This window comes from Mobula birostris, chromosome 4 (genome assembly GCF_030028105.1).
Source record: "Mobula birostris isolate sMobBir1 chromosome 4, sMobBir1.hap1, whole genome shotgun sequence".
In the NCBI taxonomy this organism is placed as follows: Eukaryota; Metazoa; Chordata; class Chondrichthyes; order Myliobatiformes; family Myliobatidae; genus Mobula; species Mobula birostris.
Window position 1 is genome coordinate 130,294,782 of NC_092373.1, and position 26,970 is coordinate 130,321,751.

Sequence of the window (26,970 nt, forward strand, 5' to 3'; positions counted from 1 at the left end):
AGCAGGCATTCTCCATGATACTTCGTACCTGGGCTTTGTAAACCATGGCATGCCCTCTTTGTCTAGCTTGATGCTACTTTCCACAAAGCTCTAAGCCTTTGTCCAGCCTTGTTTGAAATAGTGGAAAGGTGTTTATCCCACACCAACTTGCTGTCAATATTAACACCAAGGATTACTAGCTCCTTCTTTAAGTCCCGTTTACAGTTCCCAAAATATAGGTCGGGGTTAGATGGATTCCTCTTCCTAGACATCTCCATTGCCTTGCACTTAGTAGGCTCAAAGGTGACATTCCAGTCGTCTGCCCAGGCTTTCATCCTGTTAAGATCCCTATTGAGGCCTGATGCCACTGTATTACTCTCCCCTGCTCCAATTGGTGCAAATAGTGTGGAGTCATCAGTGTACAGGTATAGCTCGTTACTGCATGCAACAACCAAGTCGTCAATAAAGATGGAAAACAGAAGCAGCCCAAGTATTAAACCCTGTGGTACAGATGCATTGATGGTTGAAGAATCAGAAGCCTGACCAAAGGTAACAACTTTGATGGTCCATCCATGAAGGTAGCTCTGCAGCCATCTAAGTGGCTTTCCAGATATTCCTTTGGATCTCAGCTTAACACAAATCCCATTATGCCAGACCTTGTCTAAAGCTCCTTTGGTAGTTGGAAGCATTATATCAAAAGGATAGGCAGGTAGGCATAGGGAGTAGGGTGATTCTGTTGATTAAAAACTGAAATCAAATCCTTAGAAAGAGGTGATGATTGATCAAAGGATGTAGAGTTGTTGAGGGCAGAGTAAATAAACTGAAGGGGTAAAGACCCTGATGGGAGTTATATACAGGCCTCCAAACGGTATCCAGGATTATTGCTTATAAGTTACAAAAGAAGGTAGAAGAGCCATGTAATAAGAGAAATGTTAGAATAGCAATGGGGGATTAGGGGTGCCACAGTAGTGTAAGGGTTAGCACAACACTATTATGGCTGGGGGCATTCTGAAGTTTGGAGTTCAATTCTGGCATCATTCTGTATGGAGTTTCTGTATGTCCTCCCTGTGGAATGTGTGGGATTTTCCCAGTTGCTCCAATTTCCTCCCACAGTCTAAAGGCATACAGGGTAGGTCAACTAGCCATTGCTAAATCCTCTCCTGATTAGGTTAGGGTTAATCGGGTTGGTTGGCCATTGCTGGGGTGGTTTGGCTCAAAGGGACACAAGGACCTACACCATGCTGTATCACAAAAATAACAATAAAAAATAAATAAAATAAAAACGTGCAAGTAGATTGGGAAAATCAGGTTGGTGCTGGATCCGAAGAGAAGGAATTTGTAAAATGCCTATGTAAAACGCCACTAGGAGAAAGACAATTCTGGACTGGGTGTTGTGTAATGAACCAGATTAGATTAGAGAGCTTAAAGTAAAGGAACTCTGAGGAGACAGTGATCACAGTATTATAGAATTCACCCTGCAGTTTGAAAAAGAGAAGAAAAAGTCAGGTGTATCAGTATTATAGTGGAGTAAAAGGAATTTTATTTAATTTTGTTTATTTATTTAGCAACACAGTGTGGAGTTGGTCCTTCCAGCCCTTTGAGTCATGCCCTCCAGCACCCAACAACCCCAATTAATCCTAGCCTAATCACTAGATAATTTCACAGTGACCAACCTGCCTTTTATGTCTTTGGACTGTGGGAGGAAACCAGAGCAGCCGGGGAAAACCCACTCATTCCATGGGGAGCCTCCTTACAGATGGGCATTGAAATTGAACTCTGAACTCCAGAACACTCCAAGCTGTAATAGCATCATGCTAACCACTACACTACCATGACACCCAGCGGTATGAGTGAGGAGCTAGCCAATGTTGATTGGAAGGAGTCACTGGCAGAACAGCAATGGCTGGGGGTTTCTGGGTACAATTTGAAGGCGCAGGATAGATACACTCAAAAAATGACAAAGTATTCTAAAGGGAGGATGATACAACCGCAGCCAACAAGGGAAGTCAAAAACAGCATAAAAGGAAAAATGAGGGCATATAATATTGCAAAAATTAGTGAGAAGTTAGAGGATTGGGACACTCACAACACGCTGGAGGAACTCAGCAGGTCGGGCAGCATCCATTGAAACGATGAGTCGAAGTTTCGGGCTGGAACCCTTCGTCAGGACCTGTGGAATGAGTGGCTTTTCCCCAGGCGCACTGGTTTCCTCCCACAGTCCAAAGCCATAAAGGGCAGGTTAATTGAGTCCTGACGAAGGTTTCCGGCCCGAAACATCGACTCATCGTTTCAACGGATGCTGCCCGACCTGCTGAGTTCCTCCAGCGTGTTGTGAGTGTTGCTTTGATCCCAGCATCCGCAGATTATTTTGTGTAGAGGATTGGGAAGCTTTTAAAAATCAACAGAAGGCAACTAGAAAAGCCTTAAGGAGAGAAAACATGACATATGAAGGTAAGCCAGCCAATAATATGAAAGAGGATGACAAAAGTTTTTTTCAGGTGCATATAGAGTAAAACAGAGGCAAGAGTGGATATTTGAGCACTGGAAAATGATGCTGGATAAGTACAAATGGGGATGAAAAAAGGGTAAACAAACTTAATAAGTAATTTGTATCAGCACTCATTGTGGGATATACTACTAGTATACCAGACATTTGAGAGTGTCAGAGGGCAGGAATGTAGTTGTTATTACTAAGGAGAAGGTGCTTGGGAAGCTGGAAGGTCTGATGGTATATAAAGTACAAACAAAGTAAACAGTAAAATTTATTATCAGAGTACATAAATGTCACCACATACAACCCCGAGATTCTTTTTCTGTGGGCATACTTAGCAATTCTATAGACCAGTAACTGTAAATAGGAGCAATGCACAAACTGTGCAAACGGATACAAATAAATAGCAATAAATAATGAGCATGAAATAACAAGATAAAAGAGTCTTTAAACTGAGACCATCAGTTGTGAGAACACCAGAAGTAGAATGAGTGTACTGTACGTATCCCATTTTGCTCAAGAGCCTGTTGGTTGAGGGGTAATAGCTATTCTTGAACCTGGCGGTGTGAGTCCTGAGGCACTTGTACCTCAACCTGATGGCAGCAGCAAGAAAAGAGCATGGCCTGGGTGGTGAGGATCTTTGATGATGGATGCTACTTTTCACGGCAACCTGGACACTTGGACCAGATTGACTACACCCCAGAGTTCTGAAAAATATAGCAGAAGAGATTGCGGAGGCATTAGTAATGAGCTCTCAAAAATCACTAGATTCTGGAATGGTTCCAGAGTACTGGAAAATTGCAAATGTCACCTCACTTTTTTCAGAAGGGAGAGAGGCAGAAGAAAGGAAAGTATAGGCCATTGAGAGTAGAGGATAGAATAGAGCAGGGGTTCCCAACGTGGGGTGCAAGGACCACTCAGTTAATAATGGGGTCCATGGCATAAAAAGGTTGGGAACCCCTGCAATAGAGGGACATCCATTTAGACCAAAGATAAGAAAGAATTTCTTTAGCCAGAGGGTGACGAATATGTGGAATTCACACCACAGATAGCTGTGGAGGCTAGGTCATTGGGTATATTTAAAATGGGGGTTGATGGGTTCTTGATTAGTCAGGATGTGAAATATTATGGGGAGAAGGCAGGAGAATGGGATTGAGGAGGACAATAAATCAGCCACGATGGAAAGCCGGAGCAGGCTCGATGTGCAGATTTGCCTAGTTCTGCTTCTATGTCATATAGTCTTTATGGTCTTGTTCAGGCTCTCTGAACCTCCACCTGTCACATACATTGCCCTTTGTTCTCTAAAGCCATTACTTCACTCTCTTCACCTTAAAAACTGGCTTATTTCTAGAATTCTCACTTCAGATGAAGATAATCAACTCTTTTTCTCTGCCCATGGATGGTACCTGACTTGCTGAATACTCTCAGCAATTTCTGTTTTACTTATAACCTGCTGCAAAAGTTAGCAGATCTAAGGCATATCACAAAGATGATGTTACCATTCTTAATGGTGCTTTGGTCTCATAATGATTTTTACAAAAGAAGTGCAAACAATAGTTATTTTGTAATCTTCTGTCGACAATTTTATTTTATTATTTTGAGAGAATCGTTTGACTGGAAGAATTGATGTGACTTGACACTCAGCTGCCATTGTGACTGCAACAGAAATCTGCAAGTTTAAGTCATCCATCCAAGTGGAGATTCCAGTCTGTACTGAAATAGGACCTCATTTCTGAGATTTATTTCAGTAAAATGGCTATTTATCCATTCATTGGAAATTTTGGACATAAATTGCACATTCCAAGTTGAGTCTAAACTCAGAAGACAGCGAAGTCAATCACATTGGAGGGATGAGAGCTACGGCCAGCATTTTTTAAATGCTTGAAGTTAATTTACTCAGCTGCCAATGAACTCCTGCCCTTGATTCAGTAGGTCTAGATGCTGATGAAGAAAATTAACCACTGGGCAACCATTCCCTCATTAAGTATTTGTTCCTCCTTTAGGCTTGTGTTTAGTTTATTTTAATTATTTCAAGCATTTCCATGCTTGCTGTGGCCTAGTTCTTGAGTAAAGCCTGTTTCAGAATTCCAGTGCTGAATTCCATAAGCACTGGGCAGCACAGTGTGCCACATCTGCTCCTTCTGATCTCTCTGTGACTAAAAAGCCTAAGCCGCAGCCCTATGCTCAGTGGAGAAGCTGAAAAAAAGCAGGTAAGGTTTTGCTTTTTACATACCTTAACTTGGAGCTCCTGTTAAATTGACGGCAACAGAATATGGTGTGCTCACACTCACCTGTCTTAAGTGTCAGTCTGGTCTAAGGAGCAGAGAGAGACCCCAGAAAGGAAAGGGAATGATGAAAGGAAACTGCAGGAAGGATGACTGGAGAGACAGCAGAGGTATGGTTCAGTTGAGGAAAGGGAGGAAACAAGATCATTAAAAATAGGAGCACGAGCAGGCTATTCAGCCCTTCTTTCTTGCACTGTCATTCCATAGATAATTACTGATCCTTCACCTCATTACCTCTGTCCTGCACTGATCCCATTCTTTGATTCCCTTAGTAACCGAGGAGAAAATGCGGAAGATATTGGTAAACTATAGGATGGGTCAGTAATTGACAGTTAAGGAAGAGGAGTCCAATAGCTACTGCGAAGAAATACCAGAGGCTGCACGTGAAATTGCCAGCACTTCTCTCGCAAGTTAATGAAAGATGTCAATCTACATTTTTAAAAAAACTGCAGGTTCTGGAAGTCTGAAGTGAAAACCAAAATGCAGGCAGCTCTTAGCAGGTCAGGCAGAAGAAGGAGAAACAGTTAATTTTTTGTCTCCGGGACTGAAACCAAAACCAGAACTGAAAACATGTAAGAGTGCAGGTTAGTTTTTGATAGATGAGCTGATGGTGTAAGGGATAGATGGAGAAATGGGAGTGCATTTGATAAGGTGAGGCCTTAGAAATCAGTCATGATCAGATTAATCTTCCTTGGACAACATGTTATTAATATTATGGCTGTGCGACAGGTCTGTCAGTCCAGATCATACAAAAGGGAACAGATAAAAAGAAATAATGAATCAAAATGATGGCAGAAGTGGCTTGTTATGGTTACGGGTACGAGATCTGAAATGTTAACTGTTCCTCATTCCACAGGAACTCCCTGATTTGCTGAGTCTTTCTACAATTTTCTGTTTGTAATGAAAGATGTAAGATGGAAAAATAGGAAAGCCACACCTACGGGCTATGTTACTGGAGATATGCAAGAGTTCATCATTCATCACCTTTTCCAGGTTTCACAGGATCCTACACCCTTATTTATAGTTCTGGGAAAAGAAATTTCAACCACTACACCTCCACAGTGAAGTCTTCTCTCACATCTGTAGCTTCATAAAATCTCAGTTACAAGCTTACACTGGGTCCCTGGGCTGTTCTCACTACTGGAGTCGGATTACTATCAATTTCCTAATCTCTGGACCATTCCAACTGGCATTGGCTGACAAAGTTTGTTGACCATTGATGAATTAGGAAGATTCTCCAGAAGATCAGACTTCATTCGCCTTTCATCAGCCCACAGAAGCACGGAGATTAAGTTCTTCCTTAAGATACAAATGTCTATAGGCTGCACATGGCCTCACAATGACCTCCTTGGCAATTTCCTGTTGAAAGCAACTCAACTTTACCCCAGAGATTCATGACCCCCTTAAAGAGGGAACATTTTTCCTCTGGGTGACATGATCCACCAGCCTCTTGAGGCCCCTTTCAGTAAACCTATGAGCATAGTTCTTGCCCTCAGAAATCATCGGTACTGCCATCTGTAAATTGAAAGCAACCTCACGTGGTTGGCAGAATGCAGCTAATATACTAAGATGTGTTTTAGTGGCTGTCTGATGAATTGCAGCTATGTGGCTTAGTAATAATGCAGGAGAAAAATACAAAGCACTTTTTAGTACTGCCAGTAGTTTGTGAAGCAGTGTGGTATTAAAAATAGGAGTCTGTCAGTGTTATTTTTAAATGGTGCTATTGAACTATATTATCTTTTTAGGACCTTTTGCAACAGGGTTGCGACAACATGCAATATTTGAACAGGAAAGTATTTGACCTACCCATTGTGCAATTCATTTGTGACCAACAGCACGTCATTGTACTGGTCAAATCTTCACCACCCCAAACAGAATTCACAATGCCTTTACTTTCAGAATGTCCATCATGTCACAGTGCCCCTTGGTCTACCCGTGGCCTCATTCATAATAGACTAGGTATCTTTATCATCAGAGAAGTAAGAGGACCAGCAGCCTGGAGAAGAGGGAAAAATTACTTTTGCAAGCTACAAGGAGCATATAACATAACCTAAGCTACTTTGCATGGCTGTAGTGTCGTCAAGCTATCTAACATCCAATAATGGTTTACTCTACTTAATTTGCAAATCGGGTCTCATACAAGTGAATTCAATGTATGCAATTTATACTCCTCTTTTAAAGGAAGCAAACATTTCTAGATAAAGTAAACTACAGTACAATACATCATAAATTTCATATTTTAAGCATAAATATATAAAAGCTTTAACATAGTCAGGATGTAGCTATTAATTATTTTGTGATATGAATTCAGATCATTTAAACTAACTCATGAAATAAAGATTAGAATTGATAACAAAATCATTCTCGGAACATATTATAAAAATAATTCAATTGTTATACAATTGTATGATGTAAGTAGCCCTGAGCTATTCTAAGATGTAATTCACAATATCCCGCAATAATGTGGCAAGGCATTGATGGAATGGAAAATTAAAATACGGAGAGATTTAGGCAGCTAATGTATTATTGTCTACTTTTCACCATCTTCCAAGATCAAAGTTATCTGCAGATTCTGAAGAGTTTTCTCCCTTAAACAAGCTTTCATAAGGGATAATCAGTAGAGTTGTAGATTGGTTTTTCAGCTTTGCATATACAATATAATTAAACATGCTGTATTTCATAAAACTGTGAACAGCAAGCACCCAAATTTGCCTGTGGACAAGATACAAAGCTGAAAAAGAATCCCTGATGTCTGGAGGTCCAATACTGTGGCAAAATTACCCTGGACATTCTTATGCATTCACCAGCACTCAGCAAAATAGAATCAGGGCAACTAACCAGTTTCTCCTAAATACAAGAGATACTGCAGATGCTAGAAGTCTAGAGCAACCGACATGAAACGCTCAGCAGGGCAGGCATCATCTCTGGAGGGGAATAAAGAGTCAACGCTTTGGGTTGAGGTCCTTCATCAGGACTGGAAAGGAAGGGGAAGGAAACCAGAGAAAGATGGTGGGGGGAGGAGAAGGAGTACAAGCTGGCAGGTGATAGGTGAAACCAGGTGAGGGGGAGGTTGGGTGGCTGGGTGAGTGGGGATGAAGTAAGAAGCTACGAGGTGATAGGTGGAAGGGGTAAAGGGCTGAGGTAGAAGAAACCTAATAGGACAGAACAATGCACTATAGAATAAAGGGAAGGGGGAGCATAACCAAAGGGAGGCGATAGGCTGAGAGAATGAGAATGGAAAAAGAAGGGGACAGAGTAATTATCAGAACAGTTAGAGAAATCAATCTTCATGCAAACAAGTTGGAGGCAATGTTCCCTCTAGTTTGAAATGACCAGTGTATGCAAAATTCTTGTGTTGTGCAATTTTTTGCCCAGTGACAACAACATGTGCGCACTGAATTTATAAGTGGAAGCTATTCTAAGGATAATCTACCAAGTCCTGTTTGTTCATTGTTTAAAATAAATAAAATAACTGTCAATAAGAACTTTGATCTCCTCTGGATTTGATCATTCCCGCTTTTGTTCATCTGCACTCTCACAAAAGATATGTAGTAGGCCTATAGTGGGTAGTGAATGATTTTCTCACTGGAGCTTTTGTACACCACCCATATATGACTTGCTTGCTAAATTATACTTTAAAAAGTCAAGTTTCCAAAGATCACTCCACTTCTTTCCATTAGCAAATTCTCCAGCAACTTTTGCATCACGACACACCACTCAAATAACACCAGTTTCTGTATTGTATGTAGATATTTCGTGTAGCTGCATGTTCCTGATCTCATGAGCTATCAGTGTAGCAGTTCCTACTGTTTCATTAAGTTACTCTGCTTTAAATCATTGCAAACTCCACATTATCAACACCGTCTGCATCTGAAACTGGAAAAGGAAATGTGATTGTGTACGATCATGAAATATACTTAACATGCTAACAAGGTAAAGGGTGACGACCTTTTGTGCACAGTTTAAATTTCTTTGTGTGTTGGTAGCAAAAGATGTGTGCACACACACACCTTAGAGGGAACGTTGCTTAGGGGCTACACAGACGGAATATAAGGTGTTGCTAGATTTTCAGCAGGAAACTGTGCAGGAAAGGAGGTTTATGTCACTGTGTGTTTGTAATACTTATCTGTTTCACGTGTCCCTCCAAAAGCAGTCAAGCAATCATGTGATTTCAGCTCCTGTGCACAAACAGACGAGATTGTGCAGAAGTTGGAAATCCAGACCATCACACACAAAAAGCTGGAGGAAATCAGGAGGTCAGGCAGCATCTAAGGAGAGGAATAAAGAGTCGACATTTTGGGCTGAAACCTGTCAATCAGGTCCCATTGATGCCGCCTGACCTGCTGCGTTCCTTCAGCATTTTGTGTGTGTAAACTCTTGCACATCATCTTCCTTCTCAGTAAGAGAATAATGTTTGTCTTGGTAGTGGAACCTAATGAAGGGAATTGAAGGAACAATAATAGCAGCTTATGACAGCAGAACTAACATTACATTATTACCATATCTAAACCATATTACCATATCTAAACTCACAAAGGACAAAGACAGCAGCTATGAGTTTCCAAAGTTGCTAAGAATCCTGTATATAGTTTTCTTCAGTCATTTATTATCACATGTCCAAATTTTGGAATTTTTCCTAACAGCAGTGTGGAAAACCCTTCAACATGTGGCCTGCAATCAGCTGGATGAAGCTTACCACTACCTTCCAGATGCTGGCCTGCCATATTGTCACAGTTACAAAAAAGGCACAACAGCGGCTATGGTCCACTAGGAGTTCGAGGAGACCAAAGACACTTGCAAATTTCAACAGAATTTTTTTTCTGCAAGAATATACTTTATTCAGAAATATTACAAAATAAAGTTATTTACAAAAAAGCATTCGTTGACTCTAAGTCCTTATTCAATAAATAAAGTTATTTACAATAAATCATGCGTTGACTCTCAATCCTTATTCAAAATAAAGATGTTTATAATAAATCAATCGTTGACTCTCAAACCTTAGTCAAGAATAAAACTTATTTACTATAAAAATATTTACAATAAAAAGCCAGGCGTTTACTCTCATTTCTTTACCGAAGTTACTTTATGGTCTATACCCTTCCACATTTCCAGCCACTCCTGTGGCACCGTGTTGATTCATCTATCCACACCGCTGATGAGGGGTATTCTCCTCCCCACCCGACCCCTCCCACTCCCGCGAGTGAGAACCCTAAATTGTGCTCCTTCCCCACCAGGCTCTTGCGGTGGCTGCACCAAGTTTGAGTGTATCCCTCGGCACGTATTCCTGCAGGCGAGAGTGTGCCAGTCAGCAGCATTCAGCCACGGACATCTCCATGTGCTGGTAGACTATCAAGTTTCGGGCCGACCAAAGAGCATCCTTCACCGAGTTGATGATCTGCCAGTAGCACTGGATGTTGGTCTCCATGTGCGTCCCCAGGAGCAGCCCGTAAATCAGGGAGTCCTCGGTTACACAGCTACTGGGCATGAATCTCAACATCATCCCTTCCATCCTCCTCCACACCCTCTCTGCGAACTCACAGTGTGCAAAGAGGTGGGTCACAGACTCCTCCTCACTGCAGTCCTCCCGTGGGCAGCGGGGTGTGGAGACGACTTTCCGGGCGTACAGGAGGGATCTGACAGGGAGGGCCCCTCTCAGCGCCAGCCAGGCGAGGTCTTGGTGCCTGTTGGTGAGATCTGGCAATGAGGCAATTTGCCAGATGAACTGGACAGTCTGCTCAAGGAACCACCCCATTGAGTCCATCGCGTCCTTCGCCTGCAGGACATTACGTGCCAACCACTGCTTGATGGCCTTGTGGTCAAAGGCATTGACCTGGAAGATCTTTTCTATGAAGGACGGGTATGGCGGCAACGACCAGCTGACTGGGGTGTTGCGTGGGAGAGAGGCCAGACCCATCTTTCGTAGCCAGGGCAACAGGGTAGAACCTGGGCACGTAGTGGTACTTGGTGCCCACATATCTGGGTTCTACACACAACCTGATGCAGCCACACACGAAGCTGGCCATCAGGGTGAGGGCGACATTGGGGACGTTCTTGCCCCCGTTGTCCAGGGACTTGGGCATGATGGCCCGTCTGACCCGCTCCATCCTCGATCCCCAGACGAATCTGAAGACAGCTCGGGAGATTTGCGAGCTGCAGGAGCGGGGGACAGGCCACACCTGCGCCAAGTACAGCAGACCTGAGAGCACCTCACACTTGATGACCAGGTTCTTGCCCCGTATCGAAAGGGAGCGCCCTCCCCACAGTCCCAGTTCCTGTTTCACCTTGGCAGTCGCTCCTACCAGTTCTTCCTGCACGTCTTGGCCCCTCCGAACCAGATGGATCCCCAACACCTTCACGTGATCAGATTTCAACAGATGTACCATGGAGAGCATTCTAACTGGCTGCATCACCGTCTGGTATTGGTGGGACAGGGGGCTACTGCACAGGATCAAAATAAGCAGCAGGGAGTTGTAAACTTAGTCAGCTCCATCATGGGCACTAACCTCCATAGTGTCTAGAACATCTTCAAGTATCTAGGACATCTTCAAGCATCGATGCCTCAGAAAGGTGGCATCCAGCAGTAAGGGCTCCCATCACCCAGGACTTGCCTTGCTCTCATTACTACCATCAGGAAGGAGCTACAGAAGCCTGAAAGCACACACTCAGTGATTCAGGAACAGCTTCTTCCCTCTGATATCAGATTTTTTAATGGACATTAAACCCAGTTACACTACCTCACTTTTTTAAAATTTCTGTTTTTGACTACTTAATATATATAATTTCACGACATATGCTAGTGATATTAATCCTGATTCTGACTTATTAAGAATAACTTTAAAATGAGAAGGACACAAAGTCTTCTCCTACAGCCTGTCATGTTGGCTCCTCATAAGCAAAGCGAGCAAAGAGAACTAGTGCATCATGGGAAGAAAACCGCTCCTCTTATTTTGGTTGGAGCAATGTCCCTTCCCTTGGCTCTGAAGCAACAGAATTATGCAGTTTTGCATTACAGCAAAAGTCATTTCTGCACATCAATAGATTTAATTTTTTCCATATCAATATGAAATTAGCTTTATATCCATCTGCTGGGTGACAGGCTAGTGTCTTGAGCAAACTGTCGAAATTCATGTGCATAACTGTTGTGAAATATGTTGTTTTGCAGCAGAAGTACCTTGCAGTACATAATTTTAAAAACTATAATTTACAGTAAGTGCAAATAGGGAGAAAAAAAGTGAGGTTGTTTACATGTCCATTCAGAAATCTGATGGAAGTGGGGAAGAAGCTAAAATGTTGAGTGTGTGTCTTCAGGCTCCTGTATCTCCTGTATCGAGCACCTCCGCTCTGTCCACCACAACAAACAGGATCTCCCGGTTGCCACCCACTTCAACTCTGCTTCCCACTTCCATTCAGATATGCCCATACATGGCCTCCTCTACTGCCATGATGAGGCTAAACTCAGGTTGGAGGAGCAACACCTGATATACCATCTAGGTAGTCTCCAGCCCCTTGGTATGAACATAGAATTCTCCAACTTCCAGTAATTCCCTCCCCCCACCTTCCTCTATCCCTATGTCACTCTGCCCCATCCCCCAGCTGCCTATCACCTCCCTCATGGTTCCGCCTCCTTCTACTACCCATTGTGTTTTCCCCTTTTCCTTCTTCACCTTTCCTGTCTATCACCTCCCTGCTTCCCCTCCCCCACCCCTTTATCTTTCCCCTTACTGGTTTTTCACCTGGAACCTACCAGCCTTCTCCTTCCCACCCTCCCCCCACCTTCCTTATAGGGCCTCTGCCCCCTCCCCCTTCAGTCCTGACGAAGGGTTTCGGCCCGAAACATTGACTGATCGTTTCCACAGATGCTGCCCGACCTGTTGAGTTCCTCCAGCGCGTTGTGAGTGTTGCTTTGATCCCAGCATCTGCAGATTATTTTGTGTCCTGTATCTCCTCTTTGATGGTAGCAATGAGAAGAGGACATGTTCTGGGTGATGGGGGTTGTTAATGAAAGATGCAGCATTTCTGAGGCATTTCAATTATACATTCATTCAATACACTCTTCTTCAAAATATAAGCAAGGAAATTTTTATAAAAAAAGCTATTTGATGAAAATAGTGTTAAAATGGAACGGTAAACACCATGTGACCGAATATTACTTACTTCAAATCAAGATCATTGGTTCAAATCCTACCGGAGGCACTTGATTTCAAAATCCATCCTTGTACTGAGATGCCTGTGTCCGTTTTAAGTGAATTATTAGGTCCTGTCTGTCATGGGATAGAGAAGAAAGAAAATAGAGACTTTTAAAAATGGGTGTTCCTGGCCTGTATGAATGAGCTGAGGCTAAAATTCTGTGGTGCCAACTTCAGCTACTGGAATGGAATCTTCCTGAGGAATATTGTATTATATTGCCTTTTCCATTATTAGCATATAGCGATGTGGGTTTCCATCTTATTTTGGGATGTAAAGTAAATTGGCAGTGTGGATTGCTCAGTCTTTGCAATCTTCCTCATTTCCTTTTCATGGAAATAAAATTTGGGCTATTTCCTTGATGAATGAACAATGCTGGTTTATATTATGTCAGCAAGAACAATATCTGCCCATCATGTTTTCAGTCATGTGGAAACAAATTTCAGGATTAGGAGATCTGGCACCATGGCAACAAGCAAATTCTATTGGGCCAGAAGTTTGTCCCTTTTGCTAGGGAATTACCAGAGATGTGTTCTTCAAAGGTTGTCACCACCAAGATGTTCTTCATTTCTGACTTCTGCATGTGTACATTGCTGTAGTGGTACCTGACACCTATAGGAGGTCAGCCACTGGTGTATCCAATCTCTATCCCCACCGGTAGGCTCAGCAGAGTCTTTGCCTCTTGACTTTGCTCCAAGTGGCCCAAGTTATTTGAGTGAATGCACCAGACCTCGAACTGAAGTTATACAGCACAGAAACAAACCCTTAGCTGCTGATTCCAAGAGAACAAGCACCCGTTTATACTAACCTGACCCGGGTCCCATTTATTCCTCCCACGCTATCCCAGCACCATCCTACAGGCCCTACCGCTCAGCTACACAGCAGTGGCAATCCACAGTGCCCAGCCAACTTTTATGGTGCAGATGATCGAGCTATTGTCTCACAGCTCCTCCTGTACTGTCCGTGTGGAGTTTGCATATTCTTCCTAGGATTGCTTGGGTCTCCCTGCGAGATCTTGTTTCCTTCCATGACACCAAAAAGAGAGGGTTAGTAGTTAAATCAGCCACTATTAATTACTCCATTGTGTGGATGACTGGTAAGAGCTGCCAGATGGGAACGTTGGGGGAGAATAAAATTGATCAGGGTAGGATTAATGTAAAAATAGTTGACACAGGCTTAGTGGGCCAAAGAGCCTGTTCCAAGCTGCAACTCCTCATGACTCGAGGACTCTTTAATTTGCCAATCTGCTTGTTCTTCAGAATGTGGGAAGAAATCGAAGCCCGCAGAGGAAACCAACAGTGTTGCAGGGAAAATGTGCGGATGCTCCAGAAGTCAGGATTGAACCCACGTTTCTGGTGCTCTAGGGCAGCAGAAAAGGGAGAAGTTTTTTTTTTCATTTTAGCTGATCTTAATGTTCTTAATTAATTCATATCACATAAATGCATTTGAGATCAGTTTGTTGTTTATTTAATTTTTAAGAATTATTTAATTCTCTTTGAAATGTCTTTAAATGCCCTTGATCATCACAGACATTGAAAAACATTTCAAAGGTCTTTGACAGCAGTGATCTGTCAAAAGGCCACGGAGGCAGTCTGAGGTGGAGCTTTTGGATTCAATGCCTGAGGCCTCGTTGTCAATTATGGACTGCTCAGGCTAGCAAGGCAACTGCAGCAGTGGCTGTCTTTATTGTGTGATCTCCCTGAGCAGCAACTAAACACAGTTGTGGGAATAGAGTATAACACTTGGATGCAAAACGGATCAAACACAATCTGGCCCAGTGAGTTTCTGTTTACTTAAACACAATGTATGTATTGCTGTAGCTAACATGTGATTTAATTAGCAACATGGTTTGAAAGCATCACTGCCATTAATGTGAGGTTTCTGGATCTTCCAGCTTCTCTGATTTTCCCATTTCCAAGCAAAGCTTGCATGCATACATTCTTTGGGAAAACAGACGAAAACTAATTTCACATAATCGAAAGAATACAACATCTTGGAAGAATTTGTTAAGTAGAACTGACGCTTAGAGTTATAAATCTCATAATATTTCTCATTTCATATATATTATAATTATTCCCTCCCATTTCAAAAACTCTGCCAAGTACTAAAGTTTACAAGTGGATCTAATGATGTGGAAAAACTGATTCATCAGTGATTTTGCCTGAACTCAATATTTTCCCTCAGCAAAAGTTAGTTGAGTGATGCTTTAAGGTTAAGTAACTTACACAGTTTATCAGTACATATTTCATTGGTTTTTATATATGTAAGAAGAGATGAATCTAAGAATTATGTATTTAATGACTAATTCTTTACCTGTTATTAGACAGTGATGGTCATTCCTGGTTTATCCTTATTTTCTTTTCCTTAATTACAAGTAAGAACCTCCTTAATATAACATTCCGTTTGGATTTTTTATGAACTGGTGTGAAAATTTCCCCCCCAAAAAGCACGATAAATTGAAGCTAACATACTCCTTTGAAGAGCATGCAAAGTGAAGTGAGCATCAGCTTCTCATTATAATACAGCCTCCATGCATTTGGGATTGGAAACATGTCTTCATGCAACTGAATGTAATGGAGATGTAGTCACACCCTGTAAGTATCCAGAGTTAATATATACGTGCAGAAATAGAACATGATATGAATTTCCTTTCTATACCAGGAAAGATCTGGTCAAAAAATTTTAATTGAAGACCAAATTCAAATATAAATAAACAATATATTCACTGTGACAACAAAGTTACTTTAAAATATAACATTTTGGGTGGAGGTAGGTGATCTGCCAACTCAACAAATATACAATTAAATCACAATTATAAAGTTTAGATTCCTTTTCAGTTGAAGCCACTTGGCCTGGTTTGTGATCATTATTGGTCTTAACTAACTAAGGATGCATTAAAAGAAGACACGGAAACAGCAACTGTAGGCAAAGGAAAACACCTTTATTGTGAAAGATGTTTGACACTCCACTAAAAGGATGTGCTTCAATTATTTTGCACCAGTGTAGCCTAGTACATCCTGATTTTAAGTCATATCAATGCTTTGTTGCAGTTAGTTATTCAAAAAAACCTCTACTGTATTGTCATGTAATATGTGTGAGTACTTAAATATTTCTGACAGAAGATATAGATAATGAATAACAGTGTGGATTAAATTGAGTACTTCTTCTGTCCCTTAATTAAATGAAAACCTCATTCTCTGTTGAGGTAATCCCTGCCTGTAAGTATTCCCAACCATGACAGCATAGTGCTGTACCAGACCAAAGGTCTAACCTTGCTTATGTGGGACGTCAGATTCTCTCAACAGCAATAATAAATAAATAATCCATAGAAATAAAAATTAGCATCTGGCAAAGTATTTCCAGGGCAAGAAGTCAAGAGAGCATGGGAAAATCTTCATGGACTTGGGAGTTTTGGACAAGATGCATGTTGATAATGTCAAATGGCCAATTCACTAATAACAAAAAGGTCAAACCTGCTGTGATAAAAGCAGTTTTTTTGTTTTTTTGCTGTCTCTCAAAGGATGACAGCCCTTCAGTGAATATTTCTCATTATTTCAAAGCAAATGTCAAACCTGTTCTTTCCCTCAGACTTCTTCATGCAGCCATCTTGTTTCTCTATCCTACTATTAACTGCGAAAAATTATAACTCTAATATTTTGGGTGTTTATGTTTGCAATACATGAAGATAGAATGAACTCTCATTGTTAAAGAATCCAATCCAAAGCTTGAATAGTCTGTGATTAGCTACAGTACGTGGACTTGAAGAAAATTGCATGAACAGTATATTGGCTGACACTTCAACCTCTGATACAGTCTCCTTCTGTGTTATGAGCTTGGCGTTGTGTCCCCATGCTCATCTCTGTGGTCAAGTCATTGCTAATCTGGTGATGTTGTTGACTCTTAAGTTTACAGCAATTCAAGATATATTCTCACCAAAATCCCATATAACTACAGGAAGATTGCAAGTTTCATGCCATGCCATAAATTTGTCTTCCTAATTTCTCACATATCCTGTTCTGTCTGTTTACATCAACCACACAATTCTTCTTCCTCCTTTTTTTGCATTGTAGGTAAACTTGCACATATTAGGTTTGGGGTTTCACCTGCAGATAATCTGCAGATCCACGGTAAATAGTGGAACTTAACAGAATGCATTAGCTGTAGCTTGACATTCCAGAAAGTTCCTTTTTTCATACTTCCTTGCATGTTCGTCTCATAAAATTTGTGGATATATGGTAGCATCTGCAGTTTTTCGCCATTTAAATATTTTGCCTTCCAAAGTAGATCTCGCATTTACAAATGTTGTACTCCATCTGCCAGACCCTTGCCCACTCACTTATCCTGTCTACAGTAAATCTCCCTGCAGTTTCTCCACATCTTCTGCACAATTTGCTTCATCACTTAATTTAGTGTCATCAGCAAACTTAGATGTGCTATACTCGGACCCCTCTTCTAAATTATTAATGTATATGGTGAATAGTCGTGAGCCCAGCACCGACCCCTGAGGCACTCTGTCCACCACTGACTGTCAACCAGAGAGGCACAAACTCTCTGCTTTCTATTAGTTAATCAATCCTCTATCCATTCTAAAACATTACCCCCAACTCCATGCATCCTCCTAGATACATATTTCAAGTAGTACCTTATCAAATGTTTTCTGGAAATTCAAGTATACAGCATCTGTTCCCCTCAATCCAACGTGCTCAAGGAACTCCAGTAAATTTGTTAAACAGGACATGCCTTTCATGAATACATGCAATGTCTGCCTGATAGAATCACTTTTATTCAGATGTCTCAATATTTCATCCTTAATCATAGCTTCAAGCATTTTCCCAACTACAGACATTAAGCTAACTGGCCTACAGTTGCCCAACTTTTGGCTACATCCCTTTATAAACAGTGGCATGACACTCGCCGTCTTCCAATCTGCCGGGACCTGCCCAAAGTCCAGAGAATTTTGGTAAATTTTCACAAATGGAGCTTAGGAGTCGATGGCACCTAACGGCAACTCCTTCGCTTGCATCTTCAGAAACAGCTCTATTTCTATCTTTAATATCTCTATTTTTCCCTTTCAGGGTTCTTTTGAAGACATTCACCTGGAGTTACACGTTGACTTCGGTTCTTTGCAGGAATGGGACCCATTCTTGGGGTCTCACCACTGGCCGCTATTCGATATACCAAGGACATGGCCTAAAAGTCTAGTGTGCCTTTAGGGTTCCGGGATTTCACGGCTCTGGAGGTGGCCGGACTCAAGGTCGGTGCCTCTGCAGGAAACTGATGTGTCATGGGAGTACACGGAAGATCGAAAGCAGCGAGCTGGCTGCTGGCTGTGTGCCCAGAGACCCGAGTTCTTTGGGCACAGAGCTTGAAAAAAATGACACAACAGACTTTTAACATCATAAATCAATGAGTTGTTTGTTAAGTCTCCACTCTCGCTGTGAAACAGGGACATCTCTTTTTCCCTTATTAGGGAGAGAGAAAGCCTCTCTCGAATTACTGGGTGAACGAATAGTCTTTGGGGTACTGCAAGTCTGTGTCTTTATGATGCTTTGCTGAACACTTGAGTGCTCAGTGGGGGGAGGGTGGAGTGCTGATGCTTTTTTTTGCTGGTATGGGGGTTGATCATTGCCTTGCTGCTGCTTATGTGTGGGTGGGGGAAGCTGCGGGGGGCTCTTGGGGTTCTAACATTTAACTGTCATTCATTCTTTGGGGCTCTCCACTTTTTCATGGGTGTCTGTGAAGAAAAAGAATTTCAGGATGTATATTGTATGCATTTCTCTGACATTAAATGTACCTATTGGAACCTTTGAAAACTCTGCTATAACTTCTGCCATTACTTTCACTACCCTTGGGATACATCAAATCAATAATATTCAGAGTGAACCATAGCTACCTCATGAAGTAGACTGTCCCACGAAGAGTATTAATGTATATATTCATGACATTATTTACAGATGATGCATTTATTTATCAAACTCTTATATTTCTAGTAACATCCTATTTTCAGAGTTAACAATCAAGAGTTAAACTGATCCTTCTCATCCATTTTCCACATACAAAATTAATCTGATATATGTTCAAGTTTTTACTCAGTTACTCAATTATATTTAATCATTTTGTGTCATCCTAAATATATCCTCACATTTTAAATATATATTTCTCTTTTTGCACTATTTTAATCTAGTCAATATACATATACTGTAATTGATTTACTTATTTCTTATTATTTTTTCTTCTAGATTATGTATTGCATTGAACTGCTTCTGCTAAGTTAACAAATTTTACGTCATATAGTCATAGTCATACTTTATTGATCCCGGGGGAAATTGGTTTTCGTTACAGTTGCACCATAACTAATTAAATAGTAATATGTAAATTATGCAGGAAATAAATCCAGGACCAGCCTATTGGCTCAGGGTGTCTGACCCTCCAAGGGAGGAGTTGTAAAGTTTGATGGCCACAGGCAGGAATGACTTCCTATGACGCTCAGTGTTGCATCTCGGTGGAATGAGTCTCTGGCTGAATGTACTCCTGTGCCCAACCAGTCCATTATGTAGTGGATGGGAGACATTGTCCAAGATGGCATGCAACTTGGACAGCATCCTCTTTTCAGACACCACCGTCAGAGAGTCCAGTTCCATCCCCACAACATCACTGGCCTTACGAATGAGTTTGTTGACTCTGTTGGTGTCTGCTGCTCTCAGCCTGCTGCCCCAGCACACAACAGCAAACGTGATAGCACTGGCCACCACAGACTCGTAGAACATCCTCAGCATCGTCCGGCAGATGTTAAAGGACCTCAGTCTCCCCAGGAAATAGAGATGGCTCTGATCCTTCTTGTAGACAGCCTCAGTGTTCTTTGACCAGTCCAGTTTATTGTCAATTTGTATCCCCAGGTATTTGTAATCCTCCACCATGTCCACACTGACTCCCTGGATGGAAACAGGGGTCACCGGTGCCTTGACCCTCCTCAGGTCTACCACCAGCTCTTTAGCCTTTTTCACATTAAGCTGCAGATAATTCTGCTCACACCATGTGACAAAGTTTCCTACCGTAGCCCTGTACTCAGCCTCAGTACATAGCGGGGATAATAAATCTGATTCTGACATATTTTAGAAAATATGATATAAAAGTGTTTGAATGAAGTGCATAAGCAGGACAATGTAAGTTGTCTAAAAAAAGTCACTCTGAATTTAATTCTTCAACTTAAAGTTGGAACATAAAATAGATAGATAGATAGATAGATAGATAGATGTACTTTATTGATCCCGAGGGAAATTGGGTTTCGTTACAGCTGCATCAACCAAGAATAGAGCATAAATATAGCAATATAAAAGCCACAAACAATCAAACAACAATATGCAAACTATGCCAGATGGAAATAAATCCAGGACCAGCCTATTGGCTCAGGGTGTCTGGCCCTCCACGGGAGGAGCTGCAAAGTTCGATGGCCACAGACAGGAACAGCCTCCCATGACACCCAGTGTTGTATCTTGGTGGAATATGGCTGGAGTCCAACAGTAAAAAGTTCAATATCCGGTCTACAAACACGTTCCTCGATCGTAATATGACCTGGATTGCACCATCCGTTATTAACCAGAACAGCAAGCCCCCAACTTCTTTACGCTTACCGCTCTCAGAGCACTTCCGGTCAGCCCGAACGGTCTGGAAGCCCTCCATGGAAAAGTTTTGGTCGGGTATGTCCTCGTGCAGCCCCGTTCCAGTGAAACACATCACACTGCACTCCCGAAATGTTCTCTGACGCTTGGCTAGCGCCGTGAACTCGTCCATTTTATTACCCACCGAACTCCTCTTCTCCACAAGTCTCTGTTGTCTTGACCCGGTCCTCTTTCCTCGCCTTTGTGATCCCCCTCTGCATCCTCTGCGTCCTCTGCATGCTTTCCTCCAGATTTCAGCAGGGGTGTCCGCCGCTCTGCTCGGTAAACCAGCCGGCATTAGCGCAAACAGCTGGTCCCTGGAATACACAATGTGACCATACTGCTGCCCCGCTAATGAGACGTGTCAGAATGTAATTATTTCCAGCGCTAAAAACCCAAATAAAACTCTCTCCTCCAGCATGTTAGAGAGGGTGCAGCTTCAACGTGTTACCGTGAAAAGAAATACAACAAATAAAGTAAGTTAAAAAAGTAAGAAGAAAAAAGTAAGAAAACTAGTCGGAACGGCTGTAACAGGCTGCATGCATTAATCCACATTCATCAATATTTGGCTTCAAATGCTTGAGTGGTAACTCAAATGCTTTATCACAACCCACCCTGATTATTTTGGTAGCACCTCATGTATATGGAAGCTCTTATGGCAGCTCAGCCAGTCAAAACTGTAAAAACGTCTTAGTTCATGAGAGTTAGAGAAGGAAAATAAGCCTGAATTTCACAGAGCCTTAATGGAGATTAGGGTATGAACTTTGCCTGAGGGAACGATAGAGTTTCGGCATGGTATTTGGGACGATTGCTGTCCTACCAGACTTTGGGTGAGTTATGTAAGGGTGATGGCTTTGGAATCATACACCAGAAAGGAACTAATTTCTTTAGATAAGGAAAGAAATATATGAAACTTATTTTTAAAATTGAGTTTTCTCAATTTTGATTGTAATGCAACCTAAAAGAAACTTTTTGGCAAATAAATATTTCCGGTCAACAAGCAATGACTCTACCGTCTACTCTGTCTTCTGTATTTTAGCAACGTATAAATGCGATTTAAGATAACTTGGCAAAATAGTTGAAATGCACAAATGGTTGAGCAATGTAACCACAAGACAGAATGAGCGATTACTTTGGGCAAAACTAATGGAATCTTTCCAAAGTGCAATGTTTGCTAATTTCTATAAATTGCAAAATTATGTTGGAATATGACCCCTTGAAAAAATCTATTTGGTCACATATCTTGATCATTTCTGCTCCCAATCTTGAATGCAATGTTGAGAACATGCTGGATTTTAAAAAGTACCAGAATGATAGTTTGCTACTAATTGAAACCTAGGTCAGAATCCAGTTGGGCATGGGTTTTGTACATCACTATGAGTACGTGCTCACATCCTGATATGATTTCAGAGTTCATTAAAAACATTTCAGAGTTCATTAAAATCATCTGGTGTAAGACAACATCAGACTTGCATCATTTCAGTTTTGTACGAGGGAGAATACAAACTTACACAAAAAAAATTCTAATGATGATCCAAAGCAAAAGCATAAAATGTCAGCAGTGCTGAGCCATTGATTTTAAAAATAAAGGAACCAACAATTTGGATATAAATCTCTCCTCAGAGATGGAAGATAGGCAAAATTCATTAGGGCAGTGAACAAGCCAAAGGAGAGGCTTAGCAATGGTTAAGGTCTCAAAGCTCAAGTACATAAAATACAGCTACAAGGAGGAATTCAATAGGCATTAGACTGCTACTTGGATACTGTAGAAGGTCAACTAACAGTTGAACAGTTATAAAATGCTCCTTAGTAATATATTGAAAAAGCATTAATGACCTGGAAGAAACAGCTTACCTTGTAAGAAAGGCACAATAGAGAAATGAATAGGAAAACAATTACAAAGTGGATTGGGGAGGATTCGGAAGAAAGATGACAAGAAAAAAGATATTGTGAATAGCAGACCTTAGTTTTGAGGGAAAATTTGTTGAAAATCACTGCAATGATTCATTGATCTGGTGACATTAAAATGTATATTTATAAAATATTAATTAAACTGTAATTTCTGGAGGCATTGTGTCTGGAAGATTGGTACCCAAAAGTGATACTAGAGTGAAATTAGATCTTTTTTGTCCTCTCCATGGTAATGGGAAATGCTCCCTGCACCTTTCTGAGATTTCCTTTAATACATTGTAAATTGAAGTGCCCACCAAGTTCCCAAAGATGGGAGATCGATGTTGTTTAGATCATTCACCACATCTACCCTGCAATCCATAAGGGATATAAGATTTATATGAAACATCACAGCTTGCATTGTAGCCAAGGCAGATTCTTCATTCAACCTGAAGAAACCTGTCCCGTCTTTCATTGAACTAAGTGGCCTTTGTTTCAATTATGAGATGGTTATTTCCCTATATTCTTCCTGACTTGAGCATCCAAACTGAACACCCACTGATTCCTGGGCCAAGAAAGAACCAACATGTGGTATGAGAAATCAGGTGGGAAAAGAGTAAGATTAGTAGGGATATTCTTCATTAAATGGAAAATCGGCTACCCTGGATGTGTCTCCATCACATTTAATTGCCTTGACCTACACTCAGTGACCACTTTATTGGATGCATGTGTACACCAGCTTAATAATGTAAACATCTAATCAGTCAGTCATATCACAGCAACTCAATGCATAACAGCATGCAAAAGCTTCAGTTCCTGTTTAGACCAAACAGAAGAAACGTGATCTAAGTGACTTTGACTGTGGAATGATTGTTGGAGTCAGACGGGGTGGTTTACGTATCTCAGAACCTGCTGATTTCCTGGGATGTTACAGATAATAGTGCAAAAAAATCCCTAAAAAAAATCTCCTGAGTGGCAGTTCTATGGGTAAAAATGCCTTGTTAATGAAAGAGGTCAGAGGAGAATGGCCAGATTGGTTCTAGCTGACAGGAAAGCAACAATAACTCAGATAACCAAATGCCACAACAGTGGTGTGCAGAAGAGCATCTCTGAATGCAGAACTTGTTGAAACTTGAGTGGAAGACCTTAAACATGCGCTCAATTGCCACTTTATTAGATACAGGAGCTATCTAATAAAGTGGCCACTCGGTGTAGTTAACTGATTTACTATACATGGATATAAACTGGACTTCTCAAGATGCTATTGGGCTTTGGTGGTGTGGAATACTGCAAGTCCAATTCATTGATTTGCTAGTGAACAGCAAATGGGGGAGCGACCTACCCTCAGCCTTAGTGAGAACTGTATTGCCTGTCTGCAGCCGCCCAATGGGGCCAGGAACTCCACGAGACTGCTAGGGTGGTGTCCATGTTGGAGTCAGTGCCACCCCCTCCCAAGTTTGCTCGGCAGAAGACAAGCTGTATTGTGTTCGACTGCAGACTGCTGCAGCATTCATGGACTCAGAGACTTGGACGACATTTTTTTGTGTGACTTTATTTCACTGCTATCTTATCTGCATTTGCTATCTTATATGTTTTATATGTGCCTTGTGCTGTGCATAACTGTGTTTTGAACCTTGGCACCAGAATAAGTCTGTTTCATTTGACTGTATTCATGAATGATTGAAAGACCATCAGACTTGAACTCGAACTTGAATGACATTGGAATAGCATTTTACAAGGAGTTACTTGACAGATACATTGTCCCAGGAATACACTGGAGGAATTGTGGCCTTTTCAGTGACCTTGGAATTAAGTAAAACTTACCTTGGGTTATATATACAAATTATGGAGGAGCTCAGCAAGTTAGGAAGCTTCGATGGAAAGGAATAAAAAGTCAATGTTTCATGCCAAAACCCTCCATCAGGGCTGGAAAGGGAGGGGCAAAAAAGCCAAGATAAGAAGGTGGGGGAGGGGAAGGAGTACAAGTTAGAAGGTGTTTGTTTAAACCACATGTGTCGGGGAGAAGGGATAGAGCACGAAGCTGGGAGGTGATAGGTAGAAAAGGTAAAGGGCTGAAGAAGAAGGAATCTGATAGGAGAGTGGACCATGGGAGAAAAGGAAGGAGGGGGGCACCAGGCGGAGATCAAAGGCAGGTTCAGGGAAGAGAAGAGGTAAGAGGGAGCCTGAGTGGGGACTGGAATGGGGAAGAGGGAGAATTACTGGAGGTTGGAGAAATCAGTGTTCATGCCATCAGGTTGGAGGCTCTCTCAGAAAGAACATGAGCTGTTCCTCCTCCAACCTTATTGTGGCAGTAGAGGAGGCCACGGAATGAGAGTCGGATTGGAATTTAAGTGATTGGCCACTGAGCCATCCTGCTTGTTGTGGACAGAGTGAAGGTGATCAACAAAGCAGTCCCCCTATCGACATCAGGTCTCATCGATGTAGGGGAGGTCGCATTGGGAGCACCGGATGCGGTAGACATCTCCAATGGATTTGCGGGTGAAGTGTTGCCTCGCCTGGAAGGACAGGCCTTAAATGGAGGTGAGGGAGGAGGTGAATGAACAGGTGTAGGTCTTCTTCCATTGCAGGGATAAGTGCTAGGAGGGAGTATAGTGGAGAGGGACAAATGAAAAAGGGAATCATGGAGAGAGTGATCGCTGTGGAAAGCAGAGAATGGGGTAGGGGAGAAGTAGAGATGTGTTTGTTGGTAGGATCCTGTTAAAGATGGTGGATGTTGCAGAGAATGATGTGCTGGATGACAAGGGTCATGAGTGATAGGAAAGAACTAGAGCAACTCTATCTCTGTTAAGGCAGCAGGAAAACAGGGTGAGCCAGATGTCCAGGAAATAGAGAAGATGCAGCAGAAGACAGTATCAATGGTGACAAAGGAACTGAGAAAGGGGAATGGCATTTTTACAGGTGACAGAGTGGGACAAAGTATAGTCAAATGAGTCATTAGGCTTATTAAAGATATCGTAGACAGTTTGTTCCCAGACATGAAGACAGAGAGATTGAGAAATGGGAGAGAGGTGTCAGAAATGGACGAATTGAATTTCAGGGCAGGGTGGAAGTTGGGGTTTAGGTTGATGATATAGATGAGCTCAGCATGGGTTAATGAAGCAGCACTGTTACAGTTGTCAATATATTACAAAGAAAGTAGACCAGCATTACCAGTTGTCTTGGAACATGAGCTGTTCTATGTAGCTAAAGAAAAGGCAGTAATAGCTGGAGCACGAAGTTACATCCATCCACTTGGCTTCACCTATCACCTTCTTGCATGTACTCCTTCCCCTCACCCCACCTTCTTATTCTGGCTTCTTTCTCCTTCCTTTCCAGTCCTCATGAAGGGCCTTGGCCTAAAACATTAATGTTTATTCCTTTCCATTGATGCTGCCTGACCTGCTGAGTTCCTCCACCATTTTGTATGTGTTACTCTGGATTCCCAGCATCTGCAGAATCTCTTGGGTTTAAAACTTACCTTGGAATACATAGGTGAAATACTTCCAGATAAGGCAAAGCAGTCACTACCCACATCAATCCGAGCCCCATCAATCCCTGCCCACATCAACCCCTTAGTTTTTGAAAAGTTAGCAAACTTGCTTGCTACTGTGTATCGTTGAGTGATTATCCTGCTCATTGCAAAAGTAAATAATTTTAGCTAAACACTTAGTGTTACTAAATGTAAGCATTTCCAGCATGGGTCCAAACCTCCCTCATACATGTTTATCTTCAATGAAGATGTCTAACTGCTGCTCGCCAAAGGTATGTTCATCGGTGTTATATTTGGATTGATCATGGACAACTGCTTCTCAAATATTGTCAACAGGTTCAATGCTTCCCACCTGAATTCTGTGCCGATCACCAGCGAAACTGAGCCGAGGCTTGGTAACAGTTCTCGGGATAAGCTTGCTTGCCTGATCTCAGTAAAGAATCACTTTGTACAGATGCCATGTTAAATGCCTGCACATAGTTCTTGTGAATTTTGACATTTTTGGGAAGTGTGAAGCAGTCAACATTGGGATGTTGGGGGAGTAATGGATTGTTTAAATGGGGCACACATGAGGAAAGAAGTCATTATACAAAGCAGAAAAAAGTGAAAGAGCAACACATTGCTGAACTGGAAGTATAATATTGTAGCCATCAGGGAGACTTGGTTGCAGGAGTGCAGGAGTAGCAGCTGAATGTTCCAGGCTTCCATTGTTTTATACATGAGAGAGGAGGAGGTATTAAAGAGGGAGTGGTAGCATTACTCATCAGGTAAAATGTCATATTAGTGCTTTGACAGGACAAACTGGAGGGTACATCGACTGAGACGATATAGGTGGAACTGATGCATAATAATGGGATAACCACATTAATGGGATTATATTATAGACCCCTCCCCCAATAGTCAGCGGGTTTTAAAGGAGCAACGTATAGAGTGACAGCAGACAGTTGCAAGAAAAGTAAGGTTGTGATAGTAAGTGATTTTAACTTTCCATGT

The 26,970-nt window shown here is 41.7% G+C and overlaps 1 long non-coding RNA gene across 1 annotated transcript in view; it reads right to left on the reverse strand.

Moving 5' to 3' along the window:
* Positions 1 to 2,756: 2,756 nt before the first annotated feature.
* The window catches only part of LOC140196585 (uncharacterized), a 45,433-nt gene continuing 21,219 nt past the window's right edge, over positions 2,757 to 26,970 (reverse strand). Inside the window, exons 2-5 of the long non-coding RNA XR_011885756.1 lie at positions 12,910 to 13,016; positions 7,594 to 9,187; positions 6,562 to 6,751; positions 2,757 to 3,177 (exon numbers count right to left, since the gene is read on the reverse strand). This is a non-coding gene — a long non-coding RNA (uncharacterized lncRNA). The remainder of the gene's footprint in view (positions 3,178 to 6,561; positions 6,752 to 7,593; positions 9,188 to 12,909; positions 13,017 to 26,970) is intronic.